The following is a 19,704-nucleotide window of genomic DNA, read 5'->3' as shown; positions in this document are numbered from 1 at the left end:
GGGCCGAGCGGGGCCGAGCGGGGCCGAGCGGGGCCGAGCGGGGCCGAGCGGGGGGCCGAGCGGGGCCGAGCGGGGCCGAGCGGGGGGCCGAGCGGGGCCGAGCGGACTTCCCCGCCTGGCCCTTGAGGTGGGCGGCGCGCCTCAGACGCTGCGTGTTCCTGGGGAGAATCGCCGGTCGTTCCCTGAGCGCCGCTGCTGGCGGGGCCGGGTCGATGCACAGGGTTAAAGGGCAAACAGCCATTTTGTCCGCGGGGCGGGAATCTCGGCGTTATAGGGAAGCGATCAGATTGATTTTTGGCATTGCTTCACTGCGCTAGCAAAAGACAAGGGTCGGTGGCAACAGATGGCGAAGGTAGTTGTGAAGAAGGTGGAGCAAATTGACACGGCAGGGGAGAAGAGTTAGCGGGGAAATAGGAACGATGTAATGAGCCAGAAGTGTGTCCTGCCTCATGTCAGGAAAATTCCACAAACCCCACAAATTTATGTCCAAAAAGAGGAGTCCTTCAAGTTTTTTTTCGAGTAAAGGGGGAGACTCTACTGGGGCGCATGCCCTCGGGATTTTCTCTCTCTCTCGGTTTCTGGGGACGCAGCCTCATTTTATCCCAAATTCTCAGGCACATGTTGCTCTCTTCTTTTCCCCATTGCTGAGGTACTGGGAAGATACAGCCTTCCCAAACCACCTGCCACTTGTTACCCCTTGAACCTAATGTCATTTTACCCCAAAATTTAGAAGTTTAGGCTTGTGCAGACCCTTGTCTCTCTCAGGAGCCAGGCCTGCCTGGGCTCTGCAACAAACCTGCTGCCCAAAGTTAGTAGAGAGGTTGAGGCCCATTTCAAAGATGTTAACACCCATACCTTCACCCATTCAAATTGCGTAAAGGTATTAGCTTTCATCTCACTAAGGAAAACATTGTAAAACTGAGGCTATGTTAGTCCTATAGAAAGGAACAGGGGACTGTTGTCCTAGTGCCTTTGCATCCGGAGACTGCTAAAAAAAAAAAAAATAAAATAGGGGCATAGCTTTTCAAAGGTCAAAATAAAAGTTTTGTACTGTATAGGATAATCCTGCAACACAGATTGCAGTTATTCCAATAGCCTAAAGTTAGAATGCAAAGGTTAGGCTAAATCCAGTTCTTCCATCAGTGTTACATTACCGGTTTTCCCACTTGGATTTGTATTAAACGTGAATAACTAACTCATATGAATCTTTGTTTTAATGTTTTATTTGAGATACTCACTGTTGTATTCAAATAATAAAACGATTGGTCATCAGCTTGCTTTTTAATGTGGCTCTCAGAAGGTCCATCAAGTTTCTGTTTTAGCAATAGAACTTTAGCTTGAGATATCCACATATATAAAAATATGTATATACAGAGGTATATGTATATATCTATGTAACCTGTTACTCAAGGGCAGTGTCATTTAGGATTCAAGAGCATTGCAGAAGTTTAGTAATGTATGAACAGGAATAAATAATACAAGGAAGTAGGTATTATGTCTTGCTGATGGTAGGATACTCTCACTCTGTCCTGACATTATGTCAGCAGTTCCCAAGGTCCATGATTTTAAGTACGTCTGGTGGAATTAGTGCCATCTTCCAGTGCATCCTTGCAAAAGCAACTTAGTATCCTTTGTTTAAATACCGGTAATGATAACAAATTGTATGTGACTTTAAAATTGTAACATAGCAACTTGTGAGTTTGAAAATATTTTGTTTCTACTAACAGATGTAGTTACTTTGCTGGTTAAAAGGTTAGAAATTCTTGCAGATATGTAGATTTCCATTTAATAGTCACTGAGCTGAATTTTCTAAGAGCAGTTTAATGTTTCTTTAGAATGGAAATGTGTAATAGTAACTTGCTTTAAAAGCTGTTTTTAGCTTTGGTGTAGTCAAGAGATAAGTAAAACTCATTGATAAGGTCAAAGTGGTGCTGGATTTAGCTGTGCCATGGTTCTTGAATTTTGTAGAGAATAAAGCCTGTACTGGCCAGTATTCATTAGACTTGACTGAGTCTGTTAGCTCTTCAGTAGTGGGGAGCACGGTTGTAAAGGTGTATTTGCAAGGCTTCAGGAGTCTGAGGTTGCCAGTGTGAGAATGGAAATGAATGCAGAATCACTAATTTACTCTGATCCTGAAAGAGGGTATGGTGGCTTCATCTATCTAATGATAGTCTTTTCAAAATGCTTGCTGCTTGCTGCTTGCTGTGGACAGCAGTCAGGGAATATCTAGGGCCTGATTCATTCAGTGCTGCAGCCTTTACAAAAAAATTGCATGTGCTGTAAAGAATATACCTACATGCCATTGGGAGCACTGCAGTGGTTGGGCAAAATAATTGTTGGAGTGCCTGCAAGAAGTGAGAAGACTGCTTCTGTCTGGTCTGAGTTAACTTCTAAATCTCTTTATTTGGGCTAATAAACTGTGCTGAAGTGGATGTCTGAAAAGACCCCAATAGCTCTCATTTAGGTTAATAGAATTAGTAAAAATAATGTAAAATTCCATTTTTTTTATATTTCTATTATCTAGATTCTTTAGAGTGAGACTCTGGATTATTCTCATTTTAGTGTTGGGGCTAGGTTACACACAAGGATTATTTTTAACACTATTTTTAATTCTTTTCAGTAAAACAGTAACAGTATGACAGAAGGTTTGTTAGTTCTTCATTTGGGCTTGCAGTTCATTCTTAACCTCTCAATTCCACCCATGTTTCATGAAGGCTCTGTTTTTCAGAGTTGATGTGCTGGGTAAAGTTTAAAAGAAGCTCTGATTTTAAGTTGCTGAAATTAAGTTTTAAGTTCAATGGTATTGAAGGTCCCAGGCTCCTGGGTCAAATCCTGGCTAGCTCTAGGCCCCAGTGTGTTACCCTGATAACGGCCCAAAGGCAAAAGGCAGAGGTGCTCTTCCTCTTCAGGACCACAGTCCCACTGTTTTATTGCAGAACTCACCTCCCCAGCAGCAAAGAAAGAAAGAGCTAGAGCCACATGTTTTAGAGGTTTTATGCCCAGGGAAAAGAGGGCAGGGAGAGGAGGAGAAATTTTAACCAATGGGAAATGACCCCGGGAAAGGCAGGGGGCATAGGGAGGAATTGAATAGGGGATACCAAAACCCACAGAGGGGGTCTGGAACATACCACGTACAAAATATAACAAAACTACTTCTTTTGTGTGCAAATATAACAAATCATCCAGTGTAATACAAAAATGAACTAGCTACTTAGTGCACTGCAACAAATGGAAGTGAAAAAAGTAAGACACTGGATGTGTGAATGTGTTGTCAAATATTTAAGTTTATGTACATAAACTAAAGTGATTAGTGATTAGTGCATTATAATAGACTATACTTTTCGCACTTCTTAGTTTCAAAATAAAATTTTGGTGCACATGTGATTTGTCCTAAGGATTTAAGGTTGTTATGAGGGAAGCAAAAATCAGTATTATCTGGCACTTCAGCATTGTGTAATAAACTCCAACTTCTTTGGAGTTGTAAACAAGAACTTTGGGACAATACAACTAGTGTCTTTCCTAAGCATCTCTGATTAAGTTTCAAGCAATCCTCAGTGGAAAACAATTGGGCAAATGCTAAAGGGCCTGATCCAAAGCAACCATTGGTCTAAATATGAGTTTCTTGGTATTGAAGAGATGGAATCCTTTTGATGGGAGTTTTTACTTTCTTGTAGGAAAGAGCTGTAACAAAGCTGTATGACAGTATTTAGTATTATCTTGGTTTGGAAAGACAGGTCTCTGTCAGGTAAAGCTGGAGCTCCCCTTGGAATAGAGAATGTAAACCCCCTCCCTCCAAATTATTATAATTTTGTAATTAGGGGCTTTCAGGCTAAAATATGGGACTAGGAATAACAGGTTTTTTACTAGGAATATTAAAAATACAAATGTAGTAATAAAAAAAAAAAAACCAAAACAAAAAAAAACAAACAAGCAAAGAAACAGAAGTCCTAGAAAACCATGATGGAGTCAGGAATAGGACCTGACACTCTGTTGACCAGGGTGTTGGAAGCAGTCCAGATAAATCCTCCTGGAGTAACAGATGTTCTGTGGAGTAGAGATGATCCTGTAGAAAAGGGTCCAGTGCTAGCGAGATGGGTCCAGTCTTCCTTTGAGAATCCAGTGGAAAAGTGAGTGCTTGGTGTTCCTACACCTCAGTTCTTATCTGGGTAGGGAAGGGTTGGCTCTTCCCCACTGGGTTGATCCCCAATGGGATGATGTAATGTGTCATGTCATTGGTGAGCCTTAATGGCCCATTAACAGAAGATATCCCCCAGAGGGTGGACAGTGGTGAAAGAGGTAAGAAACACTGCCCCACCTGGTTTTAAAAGATGGTATATTATCAGAAGGCATCTGCCCCCTCACCTCTGGAGTTACAAGAGATAAAGAAAAAAAATCTCCGCAAATGCTTTCAACAGATGAAATAGAATACTTTTTTTTTTTTTTGGTTACATAACCCAAGACAATTATTTAAAAAATCTGTTTACACATATCAGTTAATTTCAGTTTAAAACCCCCAAATACTGTTTTTAATACTAACTCTGGACCTCAGCAATATAGAGGATAGGTAGAATAGGAATTCTTTCAACTCAAAGTGCTTTCAGTCAGCTGAACAGGAAGTTTCTTTCAGCTGTGGAATGTACTGAAATACATGCTGTGTTTGACAAGAAAAAAAGGCATGTAGCAGGACCAGTCTGCTCAGAACATGTTCCTGAAAAGTGAATGGTTGTCATATGATGGTTATGAAACAAATTTTCCCCAAGCAACTCATGTGAGGGTGGGAGGTGATGAGTGCTGAAACTTAATAAATGTGCCTGAATTAAATTTGTGAGGACAGTATGCACAGTATGGAGATCTGGCGGGCAGAAGCACAAACCACTTACTTTTTCAGCAGGTGACTTTTCAGAAGGGACCACTGCTATGAAAGGTCCCAACTGCTATGAAAGGTCTTCCTCTGTGAGACTGAATGCCTGACCACTGCCCCATTTTCCTGTTCTGCGCCTTGCTTAACTTGCTTAATCTTGATTCATTGGGGAAAGATGAAGGCACTAAAAATGTAGCTGTTCAATGACCTAGCCCAAAGTGCAGTCCAAATGGGGAATTCTAGAGTAGTAATCTGCTGGAGTCTCCAGAACCAGAAAAACTGTGAAGGCTACAAGAAAAGTAGTGTGTCTAGAGTGGGGATGAGGCAATATTATTATAGTATGGGTAAGATTATTGTATGTGCTTTGTGACTGATGAAGATTTTCAAGTTGTTCTCCAATCTTGTGTTTTTTTGGTTTTTTCCCTATTCTAATTTGGGTCTATTTGTTAAGCACTTGTGTTTAACTAATTGCTTATGAATTTGGAAGCATGGCTCCCTGAGTTCTAGACAGGTTAATTTAGTTTCTCAAATTTCTCAGGTGATGGCTGAGTTGATATTTGAATTGTTTAATAAGGGTTGATTAGTAAAAGTGGTTTCAATAATCTCTTAGTGTCTGGCTTGCAAGTACTTCCTCATGATCAGTGAACTCATATTTGCAACAAATTTGCATTGAAATAGCTATTACTTTTCCTTTTCTGTGGGCACTCTGACACCCAGAGTTGGCATTAAAAATATCAGATAGCATTTTTTTTTCCAAACTGAAGTTATATGATACCTGCAGATTATTTTTTAATTATAATTATCTTCATGCAGATTGTTTCAAGTTCAAAGGATGACTTCCCTTAAATTAAAGTGTATTTTAAAACTAGGAAACTAGTTTTACTTATTTTGGAAAAAAAAAGAGAGACTTTCAATATATCTGTGGAAAACAGTGGATTCAATACAGGGATAAAGATTTAGATCTTCAAAGCAGGTTTCATAAAACTGTTCCTTCTCTGGGCTAATTCTTTGTTTCTATAATTTAACCTTCTATCTCCTGTGACCTCTGGTCCTGCTCAAGTGAGCTTGTTCACTCACACCAATGCCACCCAGTATATTCTTCTAAACACTGTTCCTGCCTGTGACAGGAGTGGCCCCTTCTTGCTCTGTAGCTTGTGCTGGGATCTCCCTCTTTACTGGAGTCTCTGATGCCACAGGCCAGGGACACCCACATTCCCAGGTTTATTCTGGTGGCTGGCACCACTTTCCATTCACACATAGGCACATGCAGGTCCCGCCAGGTACCTGGCACTGAGTTCTTGCAGCATGCACATGCATAGGACAGTGCAGTTATGTAGAGAGGAGGATAAGAGAATTTTTAATAAGAGGATGCAAGAAGATGAGACAGACTGTGGCCCTCAGGCACAAGATTAAGTTGGATGAATGTACTGAGTGGCACTACTTTAGAGACAGCTGGACCCCTTTGTATCATTTTGTCTATCTTATCTCTGTTCCTCCTTGCTCTGTCTTCCCCTGCTTGTCTCTCCACAGCTCTATTGATTCCCTCACACCACATAGTTCAGGGCCCCTGGGTTTGCAGAACAACCAGAGGACCCCTGGGTTTGCAGACTGATGAACTGAAAACTCCGGGTGAGTTTTCGTCACAGTGGTGACTGTAGTTGCTAGACAGCTCAGCAGCTGTTGTGACTGGCAAGGTTAGTTTACTGTCAGTGTTGATATGTTTAGTCAGGTGTGTGTCAGTATATTTTGCTTCCTGACTTGCCACTTGTTCCTTTGGTTTGCCATCTGACCAAGTTTCCAATCAAGATAACCTTGCTGGAATAAACATACCTGTGCCCTCACAGGCCCCCTCATCAATTCAAGTGGCTGACCAGACCTGGTTGTCATTACCACCTTCCTTATCATTTGGTGGTCAGGTTTGTGTCCTTGTGTGTTCCTGTGCATGGCTTTTCTCATTTGCTGCACTGAAAAAGTTCCTTGACCAGATATCCTTAAAAATACTGACATTCATTTCTACATACCCTTACTGTAGCCATGGTGGAACACCTTGTATCTGCCAGCTTATGCTATTTGTCTGTTTCCTGGATCTACTTATGTCTGCAGCCTTGATTCCTATGACAGATTTTATAGTGCTCATTACACTGCTTTCTCTTTCTCATTATTCATCATCTTACACAACTTCTATAATTTTGTCCCACCCAATCACAATTATGTCTTCAGTATTGCTATATCCAGGCTGCTGTTGTTCAGTTGTCATCTCCTATTCTTTTATTTCTCTCAAGATAGTTTGGCACACTTTCAGGCTGGTGTTTGCTCAATTTTTAAAGTCCAAGATGTCTATGACTTTTTTGGCAGTGATTAAAAACATATTTCATAGTGCTAAAGATTGCAAGAGTTCTTCCTTAGACCTGCTTTCAATAATTTGCAGAATACTTTGGAGGTGGCATTCATAGTTACTATCAGTCAATTATATTTTCTAGAAAGAGTTTTAAAAAAATTGGGTTTTTTCAAAATCATTGACTTCAAACACCTGCAGCATTTTTAGCAAGGAACTCCACAGGTTAATTGCAAATTGTTTGGGAAAAAACCATGCTTTTTTCACCCAGTATTGTTTTTACTTTGAACCTGCCATCTAGTATGCTCTTTTGATTCTTACTGTATTGGAATAGAGTGAGAAGTCATTTTTCACCTATTTCATGTCACTTGTAGTACAAGTCTTCCATATTCTCCTCTGTCTTTTCTCCAAATGAAACAGTTGAACCCAATTATTGCTATCACCATAAGACTGCTTATTGTACTCTTTTCTTAACACATGCAATTTATATTCCCATACTATCTTAACGTTGCAAATGTCCTTGTTCTGTCAGCCCAGTCCCTCTGCTATCTATCTACACTTCCTTGTCAGTATAGGGGCAGTCATATAGCTAAGGGATTCTTTATAGTCAGCACAGTGGGAAGAAGAAAGAATTCCCATAAAAAGTATCTTGTGGCTTGACTTTACATGAATGTCATGTGCCCACCAAACTCACTCTGTCACTCTCCTTGTCAGGTGGACAGAGGAAACAATATACAATGGAAGGTTTCATGGGGTGAGATAAAAACAGGTACAGATTGCTCAATGGTTGCTGTCATGGGTAAAACAAACTTAGAGAAATTTATTTAATTTATTACCCATCTAACTAGAGTAGGATAATGAGAAGTAACCCCAAATCTGAAAAATAGCTTTCTCCCATCCCTCCCTGCCTAATTTCTTAGCTTTATTGTACCTCTCTACTCCTATCCCTAGCAGTGCAAGTAAGGCAGTAATGAGAGTTGTGGTCTCTGCTGCTACATCTTCCCCAGGGGAGGAAATATTTCCCCTGCTCCATGTACTTCTTCAGTATGAGTCCTTCCCACAGGCTGCAGTTATTCATGGACTGCTCCAGCATGGGTTTCTTCCATGGTCTGCAGTCCAGGAGTGTAGTTCTCCAGCCCAGGGCCCCTTTTGTTGCGATGTGTTTTATGATGTGAGAGTTCATTCCCATTAATGGTTTTTCCTTGGACCACCCTGCCCCAGATTTGGGTCAGTCCTCCCTTTTCCCCAGATCCCCAGAACCTTCTACACCCCTCCCCAGAGACATGTCCATCAACGAAAGGGGTTTTACCCCATCAGGGGAATTTCAGACAAAGGCGTCAAATGATAGGAGAAAAACAAAGGAAACTCCCCCTGCTAGAAGAACACTGGCTCACCTGAATGCCCCTCTACCTGAATTATCTCCTCCTTTGCCCCCTTCTTGGTGGGTTCCTTACCCCTTACTCCCACTCCTTCCCTGAATAAAAGGGACCACAGACCTCATGATCAGGGTCTGTGGGGGCTGTTTGACTGGTTCAAAGCCCATGCTGGGGCTCAAATAAACTTTGGACTAAGAAAGTCCCCCCACAGTCTGGCTCCTGCTCCTTCACCTCGTCCAGTTGCTCGGCAAGTAAACATCAGGGAAAGTGGTCTCCTTTTCCCAGCTCCCTGAGGGTCTGCCTCTACAGCCACTGTTCTCAGTCTGGACAAGTCAGGACCTGGACCAACACGTGGTACAGGTGTAGCCGATCTCAGCCCCTGGGCCAAGAGAGGTATCTCTGCAAAGCAGCTGCAGCAGCTGTCTCTCTGTGGTATCAGCTGGGACTCGGCAGCGTGTAGGAGTCCTGTTCCACACCCTCTGGGGTCACAAGTCCTGCCCACAAACCTGCTCCAGGCTGGGCACCTCTCTTCACAGGGCCAGAGGTCCAGCTAGGTACTGCTTGTCTTCCCACAAGATCATAGCCTCACTCAGACATCCACCTGCTCTGGCAAAGGGTTGTTCTTGGGCTGAAGGTGGATCTGTGCTCCACCATGGTCCACCATGGGCTGCAGGGGCACACCTGCCCCCCCATGGGCTGCACCTTGGACTGCAGATGGAATCCAACTTCAGAGCATGAAGAATTTCTACCCTTCCTTCTCCTGAACTGTCCTGGGTATCTGCAGAACTGCTCCTCTCACATGTGCTTACTCTTCTCTCTGGCTGCAATTGCTTTGGTGCTGTAATTTTTTCACCTTCTTAACTCAGGTATCCCAGAGGTACTACCACTGTCACTGATGTGCTCAGCCTTGACCAGTGGTGGGTCTGTCTTGAAGCTGGCTGGCACCAGCTCTGTTGGATAGTTTCTCACAGAAACTACTACTTACAGACTACTTTTTAATGGAAACCACCCCTGTAGTCTCCTTGCTACAAATACCTTGCTATGGAAATCCACGGCAGAAACAAGTCCTCAGTTTGAATCTTCACATCTGCCCCAAAAGTTTGTCAGTGCTTTTTATCCCACAGTCTGCTCTCTTCATTTTAGTAACTTAGCGATGAACTTTTTTTCCTGGAATTCAGCCTTCAAGACCAGGCACTGGAAAGGAACATTTTTCTTCCAACACAATATTCTGAGCAGCAGTATAAGGCAACCATTTATGATAGCATGGCTTACTTTCTACCCCTGAAATTTAGTAGGAGAATTAGGATGATGTTACATGCTTAAACAGATAAACATATAATTAAATAAATTTATAAACTCCCCCACAAACATACATCTCATCTCATCTCTCTCTTTCTCTCTCTCTTGCTTTCTCTATATATAAACTTAAAAAACATAAGTATGTGCATGTGCCAAGTTTCAATTTCAGAAATAAAATTATTCTTTAATTTGTTTGCACTTTTGTCTGTACAGAAACCTAAGCTAGTTCCAAAAAGAGTTGCAAAGGAAATGTAGCAACCTGTCTTCCATTGTTTAATAGTCCTCTCTGATTAAATTCACGGAAGCCTATTGCTACCATAGAGCTGAAGGCCTAACTTAAATAACAAAATCCCACAAGAACTTACTAAGTCTGTTTTCTAAAGAATAAAACTTATTTCTTTAACATCTCCTGAATTCCTGTGCTAGGTTTGTTGGCTTAAAAATTAAACAACATGATTTAATAAATTTTAAATTAAATTATTTACTCTTTAATTTTTCATTATGTGAAAACATCTTAAGAAACACATACAGAATCTTAAACAAACAGTTCCATAAAGCAGGCAGAAAGTCTTGCTTCTTTACTGTGGTTATTCTGTGCATTTAAGAAAGCATCAGAAGAAGACAACTATGCATCAGCTGCCAACAGAAACTGAAGCAATGAGTGATGTTTAAAATGGTCAAAAAAAAAATCAATGTTATTTGTATATCTTTCTTATAGATAGAGTGAAATTTGGTGTAGAAACTCAGTAGTTTAAAACTACTGAGCAAGAAACAAAATTAAGATGAACAGCAGGTGGCAGTGCTATCAAGTGCAGTGGTTCTGATGAGCATAATCGGCTCGTGTTCCTATGCTGTCAGCTCTGCTGCAAAGGTAAGTTAAATACCACAAAATCAGCTATGGCTTGTGCTTTTGGGGTAAACAATAATGAGATATTAGCCAAATTCGAACAAATCTCTTGTTTCAAGTGGTTTCTTCGTCTGCAAACAGGAAATCAAATTAATAAGAAAGGTTGTATTTTTTTCTATAAAATGACAAGCTAATTCTGTGCTTCCTTCTAGATGAGATTGCAAGTGATTATATGCAGTTTATATAAGAATACATACAGAAAATCAACAAAAAAAATTTGACAAAATAAGTTTGGTTGTAAAATTTCAGACATGCAAACACTTCAGTCCATAATTCTGCTGTCTTAATTACTGACTATTATATCTTTGCTAATGCAATGCTCTTTGTCAAAGCTGATGAATCTGTTGATATTTTATAGAGTATTTTAAAAAACATTACTGAAACAGTTTCTCTTAAAGACTGTATTTTAACATCCTCTCATATAATTGTGCTAAGTTACATTTATGCATTTCATTACAGAACAAGTTGCCAATTTTTTTACTTAATTGACCTTTGGTGGAATTTACTGTTATTTGTGACAGCTTAAACATCTGCCAATGGTTAGCATCTTGCAAGGAGCTACACAGCTGGAAATTACATCACTGAGGTTCAGTGTGCTTGTGCTTTTTCTATTAGCCTAAAAAATCATTCCAGCAATAGAGAATGCCAGGATCCCACGTGCAGAGAGCCAGTTACTGCTGATGATTGTCCCCAGGGACACTTCTCAAGCACTGTTGTGAGGTTCCTCTATGAGTCTCCTCAATGTTGGTGGAGAGCCCTCACTGTGCTTCTTAAAAGACAAGTTGCTAAAAAAAAAGAGGGTAATCTAAATGGAGGTTAGAATGTTATCTTTAGGACTTACAGGCCATTTTATGAGATCGGTGCAGTCTATGGATGTTGATACAAACTTTTTTGAGTGTAGTATGATTGTAAAAAGTGATTTGGGTCATATTGTTTCTGGTATGTCTGATCATGACTTCCCAATGCTTTCAACTGTATGGACTACAACCTGCCTTAATTACACTTCACCTAGTAAGCGGAATAAGGTTGAAGAAATTCAGAAGAAAGATGTAACACAAAAACTTTGTGTCTAAAATGTGTTCTTTCAAGATTTTCATAGGATGTCCGCTGATCCTTAATATTCTATTTTGAATTCAAAGTGCTGAAGTTTTCAATAGATGACAGATTAATATAGCTAGCATTAGAAGTTTAAGGGGCTCTAGAAGTTGCATAATTTAAGGAAGAAGAAAAAAGAATCAAGAAGAAAAAAGAATCAAGAATCAAAAAAGAATTATAATTTTTTCAGTAAAACTTTACCTGCAGGAACATAAGGCATTATCAACTCTGATTTTAGTAATCTAGGTATTAAAGAACAGCTCTTTTCAAATCACTGCAAAGAATTGATTTGTGCACATTTCAGGCAAGGCTGCTTTCTTTGGATTTTTGCTACTGAATTTGCATTGCAGTTAAACCATCTTTTCTATATAATTAAATCTATATTGGCTGCTTCCCTGAGCTGAAACTGCATTTAAAAGTCAGAAATAGAAATTAAAAATATTTTTTTAATAAAAAGATACTGAGATACTCTTTTCTTGCATGAAATATAGCAAGTGAGAATGCAGGGTGCTCTGTGTTTTGATTTAAGCTATTACAGTTGTTTTGACTAAATTTCTGAAGACAAATTGATGTTGTCTTTAAGGCATTTCAACGTTTTCACAGAAATACTAAATTTATTTCACCAATTTATTTAGTGTATTTTCAGCAGGTGGAGAGTGTACTTATACTACTTGCTAGGTATTCCTGGGCTTTTAAAATAGCTGACTCTGTAGTAAACTCTTTATTGTAGCAGTAAAGCCCACCTGAGAGCCAGGTTAAGCTGCCTGGTTATGAGCAAGGCTTCAGTTAGACTGCTTGTGCCTGAAGCAGCTGATGTAGAATGGTAGTGTGACCCATGAACAGGGCATGTGTGATAGTGCTGTGCTATTCTATGCATATTGCAATATATATTAGAAGTGTTGTTTGGCATCTATGGAAGATTTTACATTTTAGTATGGTTTTTTTGTGTCTAAGGAGTCACAGCAACACTTAGTGTATATGAATCAGTGGGGGAAAAAAACCCAATTAATCTTGTGATTTTGTCTGAGTGCTGAAAAATCAGGGAAGATGTTACAAACATGAATAACTGGTCCGAGAACCTTGGTCCCTAGAGGTTTCTCATGAGACATGAGAGAGTACAAACCAGTGGATCACTCAGATTTCTGAAGAGCTTAAAGCAAACAAAAATATTATCCAATAGAAAAGATATTTGTGTTTAAACAAATAGTTTTTTCATTGTACATGTTAGTTTAATCTTATAACAAAATATATGGTTTGCAATAGAGAAGCTAAGGAGTGTACATGTGTCTATGTGTAAGGTAATGACACCAGGAACATGTGTGTGTGCACAATACAGAAAAACTGAATTTTTTTTCTCATCCTATGAAGTAAGCAAAATAGGCTGAAAGACAGCAAACCAATGTGTGTAGGTTTTGTCTGTTTATATACACAGATGTATGATATGTATTTGTTCTGGATATATATATTAGTTATAAATTTTCCATCTGAACTTTAAAGTCACTATCTCAAATACATACAGAACCTGTGCAGGATCTGATTTTGGGTGTGATTTGCTCTTTCTTTGCAAATACCAAATATTTTTCATTTTTAAAAGGTCAGTTTAGGTGATTCTTTAATAGAAATCAGACACAGTATTTGCCAGGGAAAGCTCTTCCTTATCATGAAAATGGAGTGCCAAAAGATGGAGAGAAAAATTATCAGGATAAAATCAAGTAAATATAACCTATGAATATTCACATAATCTCCAGTTAGACTTAAAAGACTATGAGGCATAAAGATATTTAATCAGGTGTTTGCATTGAATACAAGAAGACTGTGGAAGAAGTTCCACAGGTGAGGTGTTTGGTTAAAAAAAACCCAAAGAAAATGAAACCAAAAAACCCTGTAAGCATTTTTTACAAAACATGTTTATTTTACGGTAAAGAAGGTATTTCAGATGAATAATAGACACTGGAACTAGAAATCAAGGTATGAAGGCTCAAAATGCTGTAACACACATAAAAGCAGCTTATCTTTATGACCATAACATGTACAATTAAAACTGATAATTTTAATGTACTTATAGACATAACACTATAAGGTTGAAACAATAGCTCTAATAGTGTTAATACATGCAGTGTTTGCTAAAGCATTTTTTTGAGCGATATCCTACAAGGCAAATTAATTCTGTCCTTATCACCAAAATAATTTGCTCCTTTTTATTTAACACTATTCAGTATAGCATATCTGTTTAACCGTGATCTATCTGTAAATTAGTAAGGACTTCTAAGAACAATTGTTACTTATACAAGAGGATTGGGCCTCTTTCTGTAGGTTCTATGTAAGTGCTTGAGTCAGAATACATTCGTTTAGTGGTTATACTTTTTAGTTATTGTAAGGACAATGTTTTAATCAATTATTATGGGAATTCAAAACGAAGAATGTAGTTAACTCTATTTTTGGAAACAGTTCAAGTGCTACTTGCTGTTGCATGAAATACAACTGCATGCAGTTCATGATACAGATTGTCTGATAAACTGGTAATAGCATAAAAAAGACACCCTTGTTTCGTCAAAGTCAGCAAAATCTTTTCTTATGGGAGATGTGCCAAGCATGCAGCTCTCTGTTAACCCATTTTAAATACACAGACCTCTAAAACTAGGCCTTTATGTCCTGTTAGTATAACTTAACAACATAACATGGCTGTTTGCAGTGTTTACTAGAAGTTTATTGGATATTAGTTTCTCTATGTTTTGTTAGGATGGTTTATAGAAGTTGCAGAATTCTACCATCTCAGAGAGCATCTGTCTGACAAAGGCGCTCTGCAGACCAGCTGCTCCTTTTCTGTGTATATCCCGTGTTGGTATCCCTTAACCTTCTGTAAGACATCTACTAGTCTCTGGGGCTTAGGGTAAGCATGTATTTGCTCAGAATACTTTCATCTGTTTGGGATCACTAATTTGAGTTTTGCTTTTATTGCCATTATCTCATCCAGAATCTTGAATTTGCTTACAAATATTTTAAGGTATAATCATTGCTTGTTTGTTTCCCTATTTTATGGTTAGGATTAGTCCTTGCCTCCTGAGTTTAAATTATTTTTGCTTCTTTTCTTTAACTTCTGACCCTCCTGGTTATTATTACTTTGTGTTCTAGTCACACCAGAAAATCCAGACAAAATCATATACAGTATTGTGCAAACTACATTAAAATTGTGCTAAACTAGGGGCTATTGCAGTATGTCAGTAGCAGTTGGAAAGGGCTTAGATTCCAGGTATTTAAGAGAGGCATTTATTGCTTATGGGTAAGTAAGTATCTTGTTGATGTAGGGATGGGATGAGTGACCTTGGTTACAACAGAATTACCATGAAAATTTATACAACCTGCACAGTCATTGGTGCATTGTGAAATCCATTTAAAATTTATATAAATAAACTAAATAAAACTCAGCTGTTGTGTGTCATGAAAACAAAGCTGAAATCCCTGAGAAAATGAGGAAAAGTGCATGTAATAATGCATCTGTCGTACATTGACAGTAAAGCTGAGAAAGAGTTGGAATATTAAATGAATGGTTTGTCGGGGAGTTTTTTGCCACTAGAGGGTACACAATGCACAGGAATAGCCTAAAGCTGTGCAAAATCTTTCACTAATTGAACCAGAGCCCAGAAGGACATGTCTGAGGAACCTTCTATGTTTAGCATCTTGGGGACCATTCAAAGGTTCCTAGAGCATTTTGCTGAGTGAGTCTACAGGTGTCTGTGTTTTGCATGGTTTTAATGATTGCTTTCTTTACTTAAGTCCTCTGAAGAACAAATTGTCACTGTTTATTCCTGCAAACCTAAAATATGCTTTAAATTCTTTTTAATAGCACTAGAAGAAAATAAGAATTTAATTTAATGTAATAGTTTTAAATAGTGCTGCCTTCTGTACTCTAAACTTGGTAAGCATTCCCATGCTTAAATATGACTAACCACTAAATGTTTGGAGTTTATCTCTAAAGTTTCCATAAGAATCTTTTACCTAAGTATTGGAGCTCAAGTATTGCAGATCTGCAGGAAGTATTGGTTCAGTGAAAAATATAAGAGCAGTAACAGGTAATGCATCATAATGGTGCATAAAATACACTTTTTAAAAAAAATTACTATGTAGTTTCAATTATTCAGTATAGTTATTCTGCTCTCTGGGGTGTATTCCTCATTCCTGCTTTGTGTCCAAGTACATGTTATGTGGTTTTGCCCTTTCAATGTGGTTGCTTTTCTGAACTTAATTTTGAGTGCCAGAACCATATTTAAGAAAAAATTAGGACCAAAGTGGTCTAAAATACTAAGGGATTTTTAATCTTTACACTGGTAGATATGATACATTTCAGGTAGCCTTTAATACTTGGTTTTCTGTTTTTCAACTGATTAATGGGTCTCTGGTTGAAGCAAGACATATGCCCGGAACCAGGAGGAAGGTCTGTGAAAAGTATGGCTACATGGAGTGCTCATTTTCTTATGGATTCTTCAGAGACCAAAATCCTTGGCCTGGGGACATCAGCTGTAGAGGATCTCATCCATCAGAACAACAGTATGAGGGTGGCAATAACTAGCTGTGGGCTGAGATAATTTCTGTGCTCTCTCTTCTTCAGTGTTGTCGAGGAGGATAATTGTGAGGAGACTGTGATCAAATGGGTTGTGCACACACAAGTTGTATTTGTATTTTCCCTTTTACTGCCTCAGTCCAAGGACAGGTCCATTTTCTCCCTATATCTTGGCAGCCTTGCTTTCCTGGAAGCAGCAGTCAGGGCTGCCTTCTGGTAGTGTCTTTTGTAAAAAGAAAGGAAATAGGAATAGGAATAGGAAAAAAAAAAAGGGAAGGAAAAAAGACTACTCCAACTAAACTGGGTTATACAGTCTGATAGTTCAGTGAAGGTAAAGATCATTCCTTTCCCTCGCACTCCATCCTCTGTGTAGTTAAATTCCAGACCATCTGGTACTATGAATATTTCTACTTTTAACCTTCACAGAGATCTCTGAGCAGCAGGGAAGAGTTAAGTGGTCATGGAATTGGTCCACGTCCTCACCATTTTGCTTAAAAGCTTACTGTACCTAACACAGTTTTATGTAGTGTCCGAATTCTGAGCTAAAACACCTCTTCCAGGTCTAAAAGAGCAATTAATTTCATAGATCATGGTTCTGCAACCATTCTTTGGAGAATACCAACTCCTGTTAGCCAGTGCCACATGTGGTGGGTTTTTTGATATGGAATAGAGCTCTGAGCAGACTACATTTGGTTCATATAAAACTTTAAGACATAGTTTCATATGGCTTTCATCACTATCATCTTATGATGCATTTTAATTTATCTTATGGAGTTGAAAGGCTCTCTGTGCCCTTATCTGCCAATAATCTTCAGTCATTCAGGACTCTTGTTTCAGATTGTTCAAAATACTCTATAAACAGCTGTAGGTATCAACTACAGCTCTGGAAGAAAAAAAAAAGTCCAAACAATACTAGGTGCATAAAAATCCTACATTAAACTGCTAATGATCTACACCATTTTATCATGAGAACAAAGCAAATGTTGGGAAAGTGTAGAGACAAGGAAGATGAAAGCAGGAGACACATTTTCAGCATGTTAGAAAAAAATGATTGAAGAAGATTCAAGAACATTCTTCACTTCTATGCTTTACTTCCTGTTCGGAGGGTAGAGGGAGAAAGTACTTTTGTTTCCTTCTAAACAGAGGCAGAGCTGGTCCCTTTTTTTTTTTAATCTTTTTTAATTTTTTTTTTATGTCAAGATTTGCATTGAAGTGTTTTAGGAGGCACAAAGTAGCAGGAAAACAGAAAAAAGCTGCCAACAAAATGGTTTAGAAGAAAGGGGGGATGCAGTAAAACCCCTTTCACATGTACACTTGTACACTTACTTTTTTCCCCAGTCCTTCTTTCTTCTGCTCACACCTACATCACACTCTGTCTTTTGCTTACTCATGCCATGCTGATTCACCATCACGCTGTGCACTGGCTCACACACTGACAGACCTTCAGAAAATTGTCAAAGGAGCTGAGTCAGAATTGTGAACTAGAGAGGTCATTCTTCTGATCTTGATGTTGTGTGGCTGTTGAAGCTGAAAGAGGAGGGGAAAGGGTTCTTCCAAGGAATGAACTGTACTGTGATTATGGAGCTGATTAGGCTTTAGCGGTCTCTCAGCTGTGTTTCTAAGGTGCCATGATCTGGCATTGCAATAGTATGAGGTGTAAATGGCATACAATCTTCAGAATTTCAAAAGCTATAGTAAGTAAAATACATAAATTAAATGTGGTAAGCTATGCAATTCTGTACCCTCTATTCTATACTCTTTCTCAATAACTTTCAAATCAGAGAGTCAAGAAAAGGAAGAATCTGAAGACAGAATGAAAGGAGGGTTCTATGTAGCTTTATTTGTTGTGTGGTCCATCAACACCATTGTGAGGCTGTTATATATTAGAGTAGATCAAAATGCAGCATGAGCAAAGGTGTCATACACTTTTTTCTTCTGCGCTTTGCTTCACAAAGAGTACTGTGCCCATGAGAAAGCATACCCCATAGTTTAGCCAAAGGTTTGTTTTTACAAAAAATATAAAATGTACCTTTTTTTTCCTCTCTGTAAGAAAAGATTAGATGCTTCAGGAGGTTTTTGCCCAATCTAGGCATGGAACAAAATTGAAAGTAGTTGTAAATTAGGCCTTTAGGATATCCTTTAAAATGGCCACTGCCTGTTTTGTGGATTACAGTGGTACTGCAAAGTGTCTGCAGGATGACTGAGAATTGTAAACTGTGATTCTAGATTTGTAGGATATACCATGCTTTTGATATACTGGGGACAGTTTGTCAGACTGTTTTTGCTTTTTTACGGAAATGGGATGGTGTTTTGAGCATACTGCTTGAGACTAATGGGGTTTTTACTCAATGCAGATCAGGATGTTTCAAGAATGTCATCTGTTGCCCTCCAGTATTTTGCAAATGTAGTTGATTCCATAATTAGCTGTGCCAAATGTATGCTTACTGAACCTGGTTTTTTGAAATGCTTGCCAGAGGCACATCATTTATCATACCTTTTATAAACACACAGATATTGACACGTGCTAGCAATTTAAGCTAGCATTTGCAAGTTCATGGTGTAACAGTTAAATTACTAGTGCAATAATTGTACTAAGGGGTCCCAGAATGTAATAGCAGCAAAGTCTATGGCTAATTAATTTTGGTAACATGAAAAGAACATCTGGCCAAACAAGCATAGTCTAGATTAAATCCAAATTTTTGCTTTTTTAAGGCTATGCCTTCTGCAGAGAACCATGTGTTTCCTGACCCCTTCTAGATAAATATATGTCTTTCCTTAAGTCATTTAATATCTGACTTTGTCAGATCCCAAACAATCTACAACTGGCTAATACAAAGTGCTGAGCACAGGGTAGAAAAAGACCCCAAATATTATTTTATTAAGACCTTTCAATCAGCTATTGTATTTCACATCAGAGGATAAGACATTCTGCTGGTGGCTGAAGTGAAACTGTTATAATCTTTGTCAAACTATGGCAATGTTGTTAGAATTAATTAGCTGACCGTTCTTAACTTTTTGAGATTCTTAAGTTAGCTGCCGTAGAAGTGAAATAATTGCTTTATGCTTTCAAGAAATTTTGGTCATAGTAAATGAATAAGGGATTATCGCAAATCATTATGCAGAAAATCCGTAAAATCATGACTGAAATAGAGGAATTTGCAAATATAATATAATAAATATCGTATCATTTCTTATCATCATGACAATTATTCTCAAGATGAAATATTGTAGGTTTTTGGCATTAAACAGTTAAACATGACAACAGAGTTGAAG

This window comes from Prinia subflava, chromosome Z (assembly GCF_021018805.1).
Source record: "Prinia subflava isolate CZ2003 ecotype Zambia chromosome Z, Cam_Psub_1.2, whole genome shotgun sequence".
Lineage (NCBI taxonomy): Eukaryota > Metazoa > Chordata > Aves > Passeriformes > Cisticolidae > Prinia > Prinia subflava.
This window is presented reverse-complemented; position numbering follows the sequence as displayed.